We start from the raw sequence: 12558 nt of genomic DNA, 5'->3' as shown, positions 1-12558 counted from the left end.
AATGTTGTACATCAGTACCACCATTAGTTTTAAAAAATATTATAGAACTATACAGTATTATTGTTGATGCAAAATGTAAGATACTTTTGACTATGTAAATAATAATTATGGCAATAATAATTATAAAAAAGATACTATTGTAAATAATGTTACTATAAATAATAATAATAATACTACTGTCAACAATAATAATGTTTATAACAATAATAATACTGTTATAAATAACTATGGTAGTAAATTGGGTCAACAAAAACCTATTTGTTTTCATCCAGGTGATTTATCAATGAGCGATGAGCCCCTAAATGTAAAAGAAAATATAACAGTTAAAAGTGGAGATATGATTAAAACAATGTTATCTTATGTATGGCCAAAGAAAGTAAATCTAACATCATCAATTTAAATTAATAATATTATCTAATATATATTTGTAATTAAAGATAATTGATAAAGTAAGTCGTGGAATTAATTTTGTATCAACAGCAATGGTATTTAAAGTTGTACCAACTGTATTTGAGCTATCATTAGTTAGTGGAATACTTGGTATTAATTGTGGTTCAAAATATGCTGCTGTTGCATTTAGTTGTGTTGGTATTTATTTTTTTTTTACACTTGCTGTAACTCAATGGAAAAAAAAATTTTATTAAATTGTTGATTCAGCTGTTACTATAATTTAATGTACAATTAATGTATTTGCAACTGTTGATGATGCACATGATCTTGGTGCTGCTATCAGTAATTTGTAAATAATAATAAAATCTTCTCTATTATAAAAATCACAATTTGATCTCTTATTATTTTTTGTATATTTCGTTTTTTTAAATTTAAAATAACAAAAACACAATTAAATATTTTTTGAATATTTTTTTTTTTTTTTTTATTAATAGTTAATATTAGTAATATGTTTCATTATGTAATATCATAATTTATTGATTATTAATTTAAAATTAATATTACCACATTTTTATTTATATTATTTATATTTTATTTATTTTTTTTCTTTGCATACTTAAAATTATAGCTTAGCTGTATAACATTTTTTTTTTTTAGAGCAATTTTAAATTGCTCACTCGGAAAATTTTTTGTCGACTTACCGAGTCAGCCTGTGTATTTATTTTATATTTTCAATATTCCGTTTTTAATATTCTTCAATATTTATATATATTTTTTAAGTTTAAATGACAATGTAAAAATTTAATCTTTAATTTGACAATTTTTTACTTTATTTTTCCTTGTTTCTTCGTCATTTTTTTAACATCTTTGTAGCATATTTTTATCAATGGTGAATTTTTAAATAATTTCTTTTATCACGCTTTATAAAGAGATAATAATTTATTTATTTTATATTTTCTTTGGATTTTTAATTAGCGTGGCAATTCACAGGCAAACGATTTAACAATTTTTCGTTTCAATTTATGATTAAATATATAATTAAGATTTATTCAAAAATTCGCCAATAATTTATGAAATTAAATTTATTATAATATTATTAGTATTTGATCAAAAATTTTTCTATTTTATTCTAACTTTATATTCTATTATTTTTAATACATTATTATTCTGTATTTTTTTTAGATTGAACAATATTTTTGTATTTGATTTTTATTTTTATTTTTTTTATATAATTCTATATTTTCAATTAACTATATTTTCTTTTCTATTTGTATATTCTAATTTATATATTTTTAAATGTAAATTTAATCTTGTTATTTAAAAAATACATTGTATAATTAAACAAGTTCTGTTTTTTTCTAAATCGTTGTTTAACTTGTCAACTTTTTATCTGTTTTAATTTGTTTTTTCACAACAAAAATGTTAGAAATTGTTCAAGAGAGTTAAAATTTTTTATTAAAAATGGTCGAAAGCATTGTTTAATTTAATGTAATAATTATTTCATACTTAATAATATTAATCAATAATTTTTGTGTCATTTGAGGAGGAAAAAACAAATAAAATATAACGGTACTTAGGCCCTATTTGTGTTTCAAAAATTCTCATTGGCAATTTCGATGGAAAATAATTTATTACAATAATGATATTTTATTATTCAAAAATTATTATTATTTAAAATCATCAATTCACTTTGGTTCATTTTTATAACGTTAATAATTAATTATATTTTATATAATTTTTAAAGTTTTAAATTTTAACTTGATTGGCATTTTTTAAAGTTATTTTATAAACATACTAATAGACGATGGAATATTTTCTCGAATAGACAATACACTAGAAACATTATGCTATACATATTAGAGGAAGATACAAAGATTTTATTTTTTTTTTAATAATTGTTATCATTGAGTTAACAATTATTTATAACAAAAAAAAATTCGTGAGCTTTGAGCCAATACTATTAAGAATTTGAGATGAGCCAGATCAATATAACTATTTTTTATTTTACAATAAGTTTATTTTATTTTCGAAATAAAACATGTCGAGCTCAACGAATTTTTTTTTCTTCATATTGCTAAAGCTAGGATCACTAAGACAGATGAAGTTCAGAATGAACCCTACAATAGATAATTCAAGTTTGTTTTTTAAATTGAAAATTTCACAAAAGCATTAACGGTGTTTGTTTGGTTTTTTTTTTTTTTTTTGTTTATATTTTTGTGATGAAGATATTGAGAAAGACAAGTATTTTTTTGTTTCGACATGAGTGCGTACAAACGATAATATCTAATTCAATCACCTGACACTGCAGCCATTTGAAAAACCTTTGAATATTTTTTAAAAATCTTTCGTTTGTATTTTTTTTTTTTTTTATTTTTTTAAATATATAATAAATATATATATTTTTTTTTCATATAAAAATTGTACGAACGCAGGTGTCGATTGTGAAAAATAGCAATAAAAAATATCTCAATTATTGGAAGCACTATCTAACACTTGTATATGTATAACAAACGAAAGTTTTTTTTTTTTCATTTTTAGATATTCGCTCGTACGCACTTATATCGTTAGTTTTTAAATTATCATCTTTTTTATTTTTTAAATTTATTTTTTATGTATTAGCAGTGATTGTTTTATATATATATTTTTTTTCATTTTTAAATGCAAAATGCATAACAAAAACAAATTATTATTATTTCGATACTTTTTTTTTTTTTTATTTATTTTTTTAATTATAATATTATTGGGCTTTTTTTTTTAATTTTTTTTTCAACACTATAAAATATTCCTCGATAACTATGCAACATTGATACGTCTATGAATTTTTTTTTTTTTTTATTTTTAATTATATTTACAAAAAACACAAGTTTTTAATGATTTTTTGGATTTTTTTTTCGTTATTTATTAGTTCTATTAATAATGTGTGTTTAATTATTTTTATGCTATTAATTTTTTAAAATATTTACTCTCAAAACATGACCTTTTATTTTCGTGTTGAAAATAAATTCATTATATTTTCATTAGCGACATTTAAAGTAACGAAAAAAAAAAACACAATTCACCTGCTTTGAAACTGATTCAATTGATTAATTGATTAATTATTTCCTTTTTTTTTTTGTTTATTAATATCTACATGCCAATGATCGGATTAAGATAATGACAATTCATTCGTTGAAATTTTTTAACTATTATTCTTATTATTATTTATATATATATATATTTTTTTTACTAAAAACATTTGTTATTTATTTATAATTTAATACGTATATTTTGTTTGACAAAATTATCCATTTTGTTCCACAGAAATGCTTCCTTAATTATTAAAATTTTCTACTGACTTTTTATTTATTAATTTAATTTTTAATTACTATTTCATTCACAATATTTTCATTTATTTATTTAAATTAGTTTTTAGTTAATTATTTTTTTTCTTTTATTCATTTTTCTAATTCGTATGAAAAATTATGTGGTAACATTTTATATTTATTCAAACTTATTGATTATTGTATTTTTTTTTTTTTTTTTTATTTATTTATTTATATAGGTCATGTTTCATAATTTTTACGTAAAAATACAAAAGTGATTATCAGTAATTCATCGTGTTTATTAAATTAATTAATTTGTTTATAATATTATTAAAATTGTTTTGACATTTTTTTTTTTTCCTTTCAAATTTTACATTTTTTTATATTTAGTATACAATAAAAATGCTCGAGCATTGTTGTTGTTGTTATTTAAATTATTTTAATTTGTTTTTAATTTTTTTTTTAAATTATTGGTAACAATGTTGTTGAGCTTATGTTGATGGACGACGGGCTGTTTGGAATTTTTGACCCGTTAAAATCTGATAGATCCACACAACAATTATTATTATTAAATTTAATCTATACAATCATTAAACAACAAAATTCAATTAAATTAAAATACTTTTTTTTTTTTTTTTCTTTTTCTTTTATATAAAAAAATTGGCATTATTATTTTCCCTGTACATTGTCGTTGATAATTATTTTTTTTGCTTTGATTATTTTTAAAATTTTTTACATACCACTCGTTTATTTGTGCTTTTTTTATACCTCTTATTTGTCATGAAAATATTATGACATAACTGTTTGAAGATGTTTTTTTTTTTTAAAAAAAATTATATTTTAACACGTGAATTTTTGTATTTTGCCACGGGATGTCGAGGGTCCTTACCAAAAAGCACGTCATCCAGTCGCCCGTAGGTGAGAAAAAGAAAAAAAAAATAAATAAAAAAATATTTATAATTAAAAAACAAAATTAACGAACTTAGTTTAAAATATTATTTATGTTGCTTCTATTACACTTTTTTATTTGTTATTTTATTCAAAAATTCAGTGTGTTTTAACACTAATGAGCGTATTTTATTATTTTTCTTGACGTCGTTTACATTTTGGTATAAAAATTATTATTATTTTAATATTATTTCAAGAAATAATACAAGTTAAAATATTATTATTATGCTGAATGAAATTTTGTGTAAAAATAAATGACAATAATGATAAAAATAATATGTAACCTGGCATCACTTTGTAGAGATCGATTGAATAACTCGTCCGACAAAACTTGATGTACTGCAGTTTAATTTCCTGTTTGAGACGCGTGTGAAAATCGAAATTGACAATATTTCTTGTTACTTGTGTTTTGTGTGTTTTGTTTTAAATTATTTTTTTCTTTTTTTTTTCTATCTTTTATGTTATCACATTATCACGGTCGATGTTAGTGTCCAGCGTTTTTTTTTTTTTTATTTTTTATTTATACGTTCAACACCAGGTAATTTTTATTTTTATCAATATTTTTTTTTTTTTCATTTCTAACTGAACAATTTCTGTCTGAATTTTTAAATAATTGATTTTTTTAAAATAAATTACACATTTCATGCAGTCCAGTTTGAGATTAAACCAATTATTAAATTTTAATTTTATTATTTTCATTTTTAAATTAAAAATAGCAATTAAATTTTCAAATTTTTTATGATTTTAATTTTCACGAAAATATTAAAACAACGTCATTATCAAAATAATAATAATAATTTTTAATTTATAACATTATTATTTATTTAAAAATAATAAAAAATTTAATTGATTGATAAATCATAGTGTTACATATCCTCTCTCATTCCACAAATAAAAAAATTATAATGGTAAAATAAAAAAAGTAATAGAAAAAAAATACTCACGTTTTCTACTTCATCACTTTTCCTTTTTTTTTGTTGAACATAATTTTTTTTTTCTTCTGTTCTTTTCATTCGCATGCACACTTTTCCCAACGGCCATTCTAATTTTTCTTTATTTTGTTACTTTCATTTATTCTTATCATACTTATTATTTTTTCTTATTATATGTAAACAATTTTTTTTTTCTCCTTTTTTTAACATACCTATATTTTTCATTCTTTTTGAGATTTTTTTTATTTCTCATCATATTTATTTTTTCATTCTTTTACGCAAAACACAAACAAACATTTTTTAATATTCACCAAGACATATCCAACTGTACCAACAACTTGAAAAACTTTATTTATTATATATTATTTTTTTTGTGCTTTTATATGATTTTTTTTTTTTTCCTTTTGATTTTATTTTTCTACACGATTTTTTTTTTACCCACCACCCAGCCATATACACACAGGCATAAACGCATACAATTTTTTATATTTAAAAAATTTTTTTTTGAGGCACGAGGAGTACACTTCAGCTGAACAATCGATACAACATTCAAACGCAATTTTTTATCATAAACTATACATTTAATATCCACACATCCACAAAAGACAAAGAGAAATAGAAAAAAGAGAGAAAAAAGAAACAAAAAAATCATAAAAAATAATATCACGATATATATTTTTTTTTTGTTTATTAAATATTATTGTTATTATATTTTTTATTCGACTACATTTTGAGCATATCCCGCGGCTTTTTTTAAAAATTACATGGTTACTTATCTTTACATCGTTTATATATTTATATTTATATATATATTTGTTTTTTTTATAGTCTTATTGGATAAATTTTCATTGGGAAATTTTTTTTTTTTCTTTCCCGATGAATATCTTGCATAGACAAATTTTTTCTCTATTTCAAATTGATAAAGTTTTTTTTACCAATTATTTTGGGAATTTTTTTTTTTCGCTTTTCATTTGCTATAATTTTTTTAGATTTACGTTCAACTTATAAAGACCCATTTTTTTTTATATTGAAATTTATTTTTATATCGTTGCGCGTGTATTTTTTTATTATTTTTTTTTGTATGGGGTTTTTAATGAATCTCATTTGGGTAAGTAAATTTTCTCGTTCACTGTAGAGTCTCTTTACGAGTATATATATTTTCTTTTTTAAATTTTGACTTGAGTGTTGAGTAATGATGATGTTGAAAAAATGAAAGAATATTTAAAAAAATAAATAGTAATGTAATTTTTTTTTTGGCAATCAAAGAAAAATAATTTTCAAAAGATTTAATGGATATTGAGAAAGTATTTTTATTTACGTAATAAATAATAAATAATTTAAAAAATCATCCAATTAAATCTAATTCAATTCCATTGTGTTTAAATTTTATTAATTAATTTTATCATTGATATATTAATTCGTTAACAATATTTATTTTTATTAATTTTCGTTTTTTTTTTTTTCATCTTAAAACTCGCATAATTATTTAATATTATGTTATTAATTATAAATTAATATATTAATTTTTATAATTTATTATTTAACGTTGAGAAATATTTATTTATCAAATTTTTGAATTTTATTATTATTCTTATAGAATTTTTTATCAATAAATAAAAAAATTAACAAAATGGCTATTAATTTTTGTATATATATTTTAATTTTAATATTTTTTTCGCTATAAATTATTATCATCTAGTGATAAGTTATTTTTTTTCGAATCATCAATAATAATTATTTTATTTAAAGCTATATAATTCATGGATATTATATTTATAATGACTTTTTTAAATCTCAACGAAGAAAAATTGTAAAAATCAAATGAACAAGTCAAGTTTTTTTTTTCGCTTTATTTTATCCTATTACCGTTGGTAATTCATAAATCATCATTTTAAAATGTCAACACAAAGCATACACTGATTAACTCATTAAAATTTTACATTACTCTTATAATATCACTGGTTGAGCTTTTCGTTTCAAAACATATCCTGGATTTTCACGTCAACGTACACTAATCGATGAAAATTACTTTTCTTTCATCATGTCTATTCCATCAATTAAACTTTTTTTCTTATTTTTTTTTTTTTATCTATTTATTTTTTTTTTTTCTATTTTTCATTGCTGTTATTCTACCAACACACGTACAAAATAAAAAAAATAAAAATAACATAAAAACTTGGTAGATAATTTTAAAAAATAAATAAAAATTTTTAAATTCATTTATTTATTTATTTATGTCAAAATATTTCAACTGAAAATATTGTTTAATCATCATGACATGGCAGTTAAAGGTTTATCAAAATAAAATTATTTTTTTAAACAAGAAAAAATATACAAAAAATAATGCTGTTTGAAATAAAAAATAAATGAAAAATAAAAGCGCGTTTGGTATTTGTATCACGAACGATATCAAAGTCTTGGGGTAATGGGGTGATGCAAACACCATTCGATTAATTCCTCAATAATGAGGTACTGGTCGAATTGATCTTGAAAGTTCTTGTTAAGAATTCTAAATGACTTTTACTCAATGGTTATAGCTGCTTGTTCAATAGCATCGTCAGAATATTAGATAAGCCACTTGAGTGCTCATAAAGACAAAATAAAAATACTAAATTTTTTCTCATATGATTTTTAATAAATCATAATAACTAAACATTGTTTTTTTTTTTTGAGCAAGTAATTATTATTAAAAAATAAAAAAACAAAATTAAATAAATTATAACTAGTTTATATTAACTACCATTATTTTGTTAAATAAATTTTAATATTAAAAAATTATTATCAATAGCCATTGAGTTTTTTTTTTGTTTTATTATTATTATTATTTTTTTTTTATTGCTTAAATTTTTGCCAATTTTTCAAATGAAAAGATTTACGAGATAATTTTTCTTTGAAATCTTTTACAAAATAATTAAATAGTGGATAGAGAAAAAAAAAAAAAATGTAGATAGTTGATGAGTCAAGAAGTTTTTTAAACTGAATTTAACAAAGTTGTGAGAAAAACTCTTTTATAAAATTTTTTTCTAGAATTGTATAAATTTCCCCAAGGGCTAACATATACATTTTTTTAATTTTTTTCCCTTTTTATTATATATCTTATGTATCATCACATCTACATATATTTTTTTCTCTTTTAATTTATTTTAAATTCATCATATTTCATTAAAAAAAAAAAACAATTCACTATAATGACTTAGTGTTGAAAAAAAATAATTCAACAATGTTTTTTTTTTTCGTTTTGAATAACGCGATTAAATTTGTCTGACAATAAATGACGACTGGTCTCAATAATGACGATAATTTCGAATATTCAATTACGCACATTAATACATACACACACAGTCATACTCATGTTGACATTTAAACCCAAACACATTGATACTAATACACGATACGATATGAAAAAAAAATAAATAAAAAATGAAAAATACGAGACAAATTTGCATCGATCATCATTAATATGATTCGAATTACAATAACGATTTTTTGATCAACGCCGTTCAACGGATGACGATAATGTTAATATAATTTAATTTTAATTTAATTATATTTATTTTTTCGGAATATTGAATTTTAATTTAATCCTAAATATTAATAATTTTTTTTATTTATTTAATAATCAAGTATTACTTAATTTATAATATCGGAACACTTCATCGTCATTGAGGTTTTATTCATTTATATTTTTTTTTTCAACAATATCTTAACGTTGTTTTTGTAACTTAAATTATTTTCCACCCTCGATTACCAGATTGATTTAGATATTGGACAAAACTGACACTTATTTGTCAGATAATTTTATTATTGATTATATTTATTATATTTATTATTGATATTATTATTATTATTTTTAATATTAAAATTATTATTTATTTATATATATATTTATTAAAAATTTTTTATATTTTTCAAGTCATCTTCAAGCCCAGCATATGAGTTAGGGTTGACAGGAGACAGCAGACAGTAGGTTTTTTATTTTTTTTATATTCTCGACTTATTCTCAAACGACCCTTGCAAATTTTCATCTTTTACTCATATATTTTTAATATATATATATATATATATATATATTTCTTTTTCAATTTAAAAAAAATGTCTTTTTTACTTTTTTTTTTTTTCTCATTTCCTGCTCTTGTGACTGTTGAGGTTTCTCATCATATTTCAATTTTACTTGGTAAATTTTTATCATTTGCCCCATTAAATTTTTCATCTGTGATATGATAAAAGTCAAAATTAAGTTGATGAATATGAACCGAAAATTAATTTAAAAAAATATTATTTATAAATAAATTTTGTTGTATATTAAAATACACTTTGTTTTTTTGAGATAATTAGGGTTAATTGAATGATTGAAAATATTAAAATTTTAATGAATAATAAATACATGTGTTATTTGTCAAGGGACAAGAGTGACAAAAGATTGAGTTGACATATCAGTCCCTTAGCACCAGTATAAATTACGTAACTGGCCTTAACAACCATCAACTGAAATTTATTAAGCTTCTAATAGTCCCCTATTCAGTATGAGCACAATCAATTGATCATAATTACGAGCTATATCTTAACTACAACATTAAATCCTCTGTATGGACTAAAAGCTTTGTCTATTTCCATCAAATAAATCAAATAATAATTGGTAATTTATATATTTTTTTTTGAAAAAAAACATGCCAAAAATAAAAGGTGATTTTATTATCATGCCAATTTACTTGGAGATAATATTTACCGATGCTTTTAATTTTTTTTTTTTAAATAAAATAACTGTAGACATTTTATGAGCTTTATTTTTATGTGTCTGACAGACTAAAGTTTATACTACTTGTTAGAGAAAAATATTAAAAATACTAGAAATTGAAAATATATTTAATTGTGATAGAATAAAAAAAGGTAATTTAAAAGACTATTATTTTGGTTAATTGTGTTGCCAAATTCAGTACGTGACAGCAATATCCTTGATGGCATTGAATTGACTAAAGACTGTCGTGAAAATTTAATTTTAAATGTGATTTAACATGCCTGTCGTGTCCACAATTGTTGGAATAATAATAAACTGTCAAGACAATTGAAAATAACAATGAATCTTCAATCAAGTATACATGACTTTTGATTAAAATTTTTCAATTATTGTATTTAATCTTTTTTTTCATTTATATTCTTTGTCATGTTTTTAAAATGGTCAGTCATATTAATTGGATATATATAAATTTTTTTTTTTAAATACTGACGTGAATGTTTATGTCAATGACAATAAAACAATATTTTATAAAAATGTTAAATTACTGGTAAATGTCGTCTGTCATATTGAGCAAATAAAATACAAAAAAAAAAAATAATATTTTTTGACTTTTTTCATTTTCTCACAGAGAACATCATCCTCTCCAAATTTATGAATAATTTTTTTTTTTTTTTGATCTATTTTACCATTTTTATTATAAAATATATTTCTTTATGCGAAATATTTTTTATTTTTCCCAACTCAACTGTCACACTTGAGCTAAAACAAGAATAAAAATAAAATATAATAAATTTTTTGTTAAAATTTCATTTCCACAAAAAATAAAAAAAAACGATAAATAAATTAAAAAAATATACAAAATTTGAGTTTGTTTTTTTGATATATCATTTTGATGATTGTATATTTACAACTGTCAATAAATCATCATTTACTATTATTTTATCGATTAATTTTTTCATCTTTTTTTCTCCATGATATTATTATTTTTATATTATAATAATAATAAATATTTCTCGTTCGATGATTTGACGAAGAATCTTCGAGACTGATGAGTATAATAATAATTCTCCACAATTTTTATTATTTTTTTAAAATATTATATTCCTTTTAAATTAACTGGCAGTTTTTATTTTTAATATTGTGCATCGACATTTGTTTTTTCCAATAATATATACAATAATATACATAAATGTATTTTTAAATAAATATTATTATACTGTTTATTTATTTAAATCCTCTTAAAATGATGATGATATTTTATAATTAATTGAAATTCATTTTTAATTGGCAATATTAGGAGGATTTTAATGTGCGACTCTTTTGCATCATTTGTGGTCCCATTTGAGTCCTTTGTGGCACATTGAACATCTTTTAAAAAATAATAATAATTTAGTAAAATGGTTTTATGGTTTTTTTATTTTTCAGTGAATTTAAATGATGTTATTTGGGACAAGCTCGTTGAATGTTTATACTATTACTATTATTATATTAATTATTTTTAATTCACTTTTTTTTATGATTAAAAAAATATATAATAAATAATTAATGATAATTATAATTATTATAGTAAATGGTTGAGCCGATGCACAGATGTCGTGGAGAATAATGTCGAGAATTTTGAAAATAAATTTTTATATTATATATATATACACATGAAGAGTTAAATTTTTTAATTATTTGAAAATATTATTATTTTACTTGGTTTTATGTTTCTTTTTATTTTCAAATAATTTTTTTATTTTTCAAAAAGTATTTTTTGTTATTTATTTTTTTTTCATTGGAAATTTGAAAGAAGAGTTTTTCTTCACTTGACACGATTTGACTTTTGAACGAGTTGTTGTCGATATATCTTCACACAGTTTTTTTTTTTTTTTTTTTTAAACTTTTATTATTTATTTTCTTTTTCTTCGTTTTTTATTTATTTATTTATTATTTTTTTATTTTAAAATTGGAGCAGGTACCACGAGGTTTTGAAGGCATAGAAAAGTGTACAATTTGTTTTGTACATTTATTTTAAAACTGCAATGTTCAACTTTCTCGAAACTTTTCACTTTAGCTATTTTATTTATTTTTTTTTTTTATTGCCTATGTTTCCTCGTGGTGTGGACTATTCCACTCCGTCTACTTCAATAGTTCACAGCCACTTTATCTCGACTCATACGACTCGTTCTCTCGTGTCTGTTGAAAAGAAAAAATACATATTTTCTTTTTTTTTTTATTATCGTTTATTTAGTATTATTTTTTATTTATT

The 12558-nt window shown here is 20.6% G+C and overlaps 1 protein-coding gene across 4 annotated transcripts in view; it reads right to left on the bottom strand.

Moving 5' to 3' along the window:
* Positions 1-12166: 12166 nt before the first annotated feature.
* LOC122851499 (neuronal acetylcholine receptor subunit alpha-7) overlaps positions 12167-12558 on the bottom strand; it is a 112239-nt gene continuing 111847 nt past the window's right edge. For all 4 annotated transcript variants that reach the window (XM_044150762.1, XM_044150760.1, XM_044150763.1 and 1 more), the window contains one exon: positions 12167-12485. The gene's annotated coding sequence lies outside the window, so the exon portion shown is untranslated. The remainder of the gene's footprint in view (positions 12486-12558) is intronic.

The sequence above is a fragment of the Aphidius gifuensis genome, linkage group LG3, assembly GCF_014905175.1.
Source record: "Aphidius gifuensis isolate YNYX2018 linkage group LG3, ASM1490517v1, whole genome shotgun sequence".
In the NCBI taxonomy this organism is placed as follows: Eukaryota; Metazoa; Arthropoda; class Insecta; order Hymenoptera; family Braconidae; genus Aphidius; species Aphidius gifuensis.
This window is presented reverse-complemented; position numbering and strand designations above follow the sequence as displayed.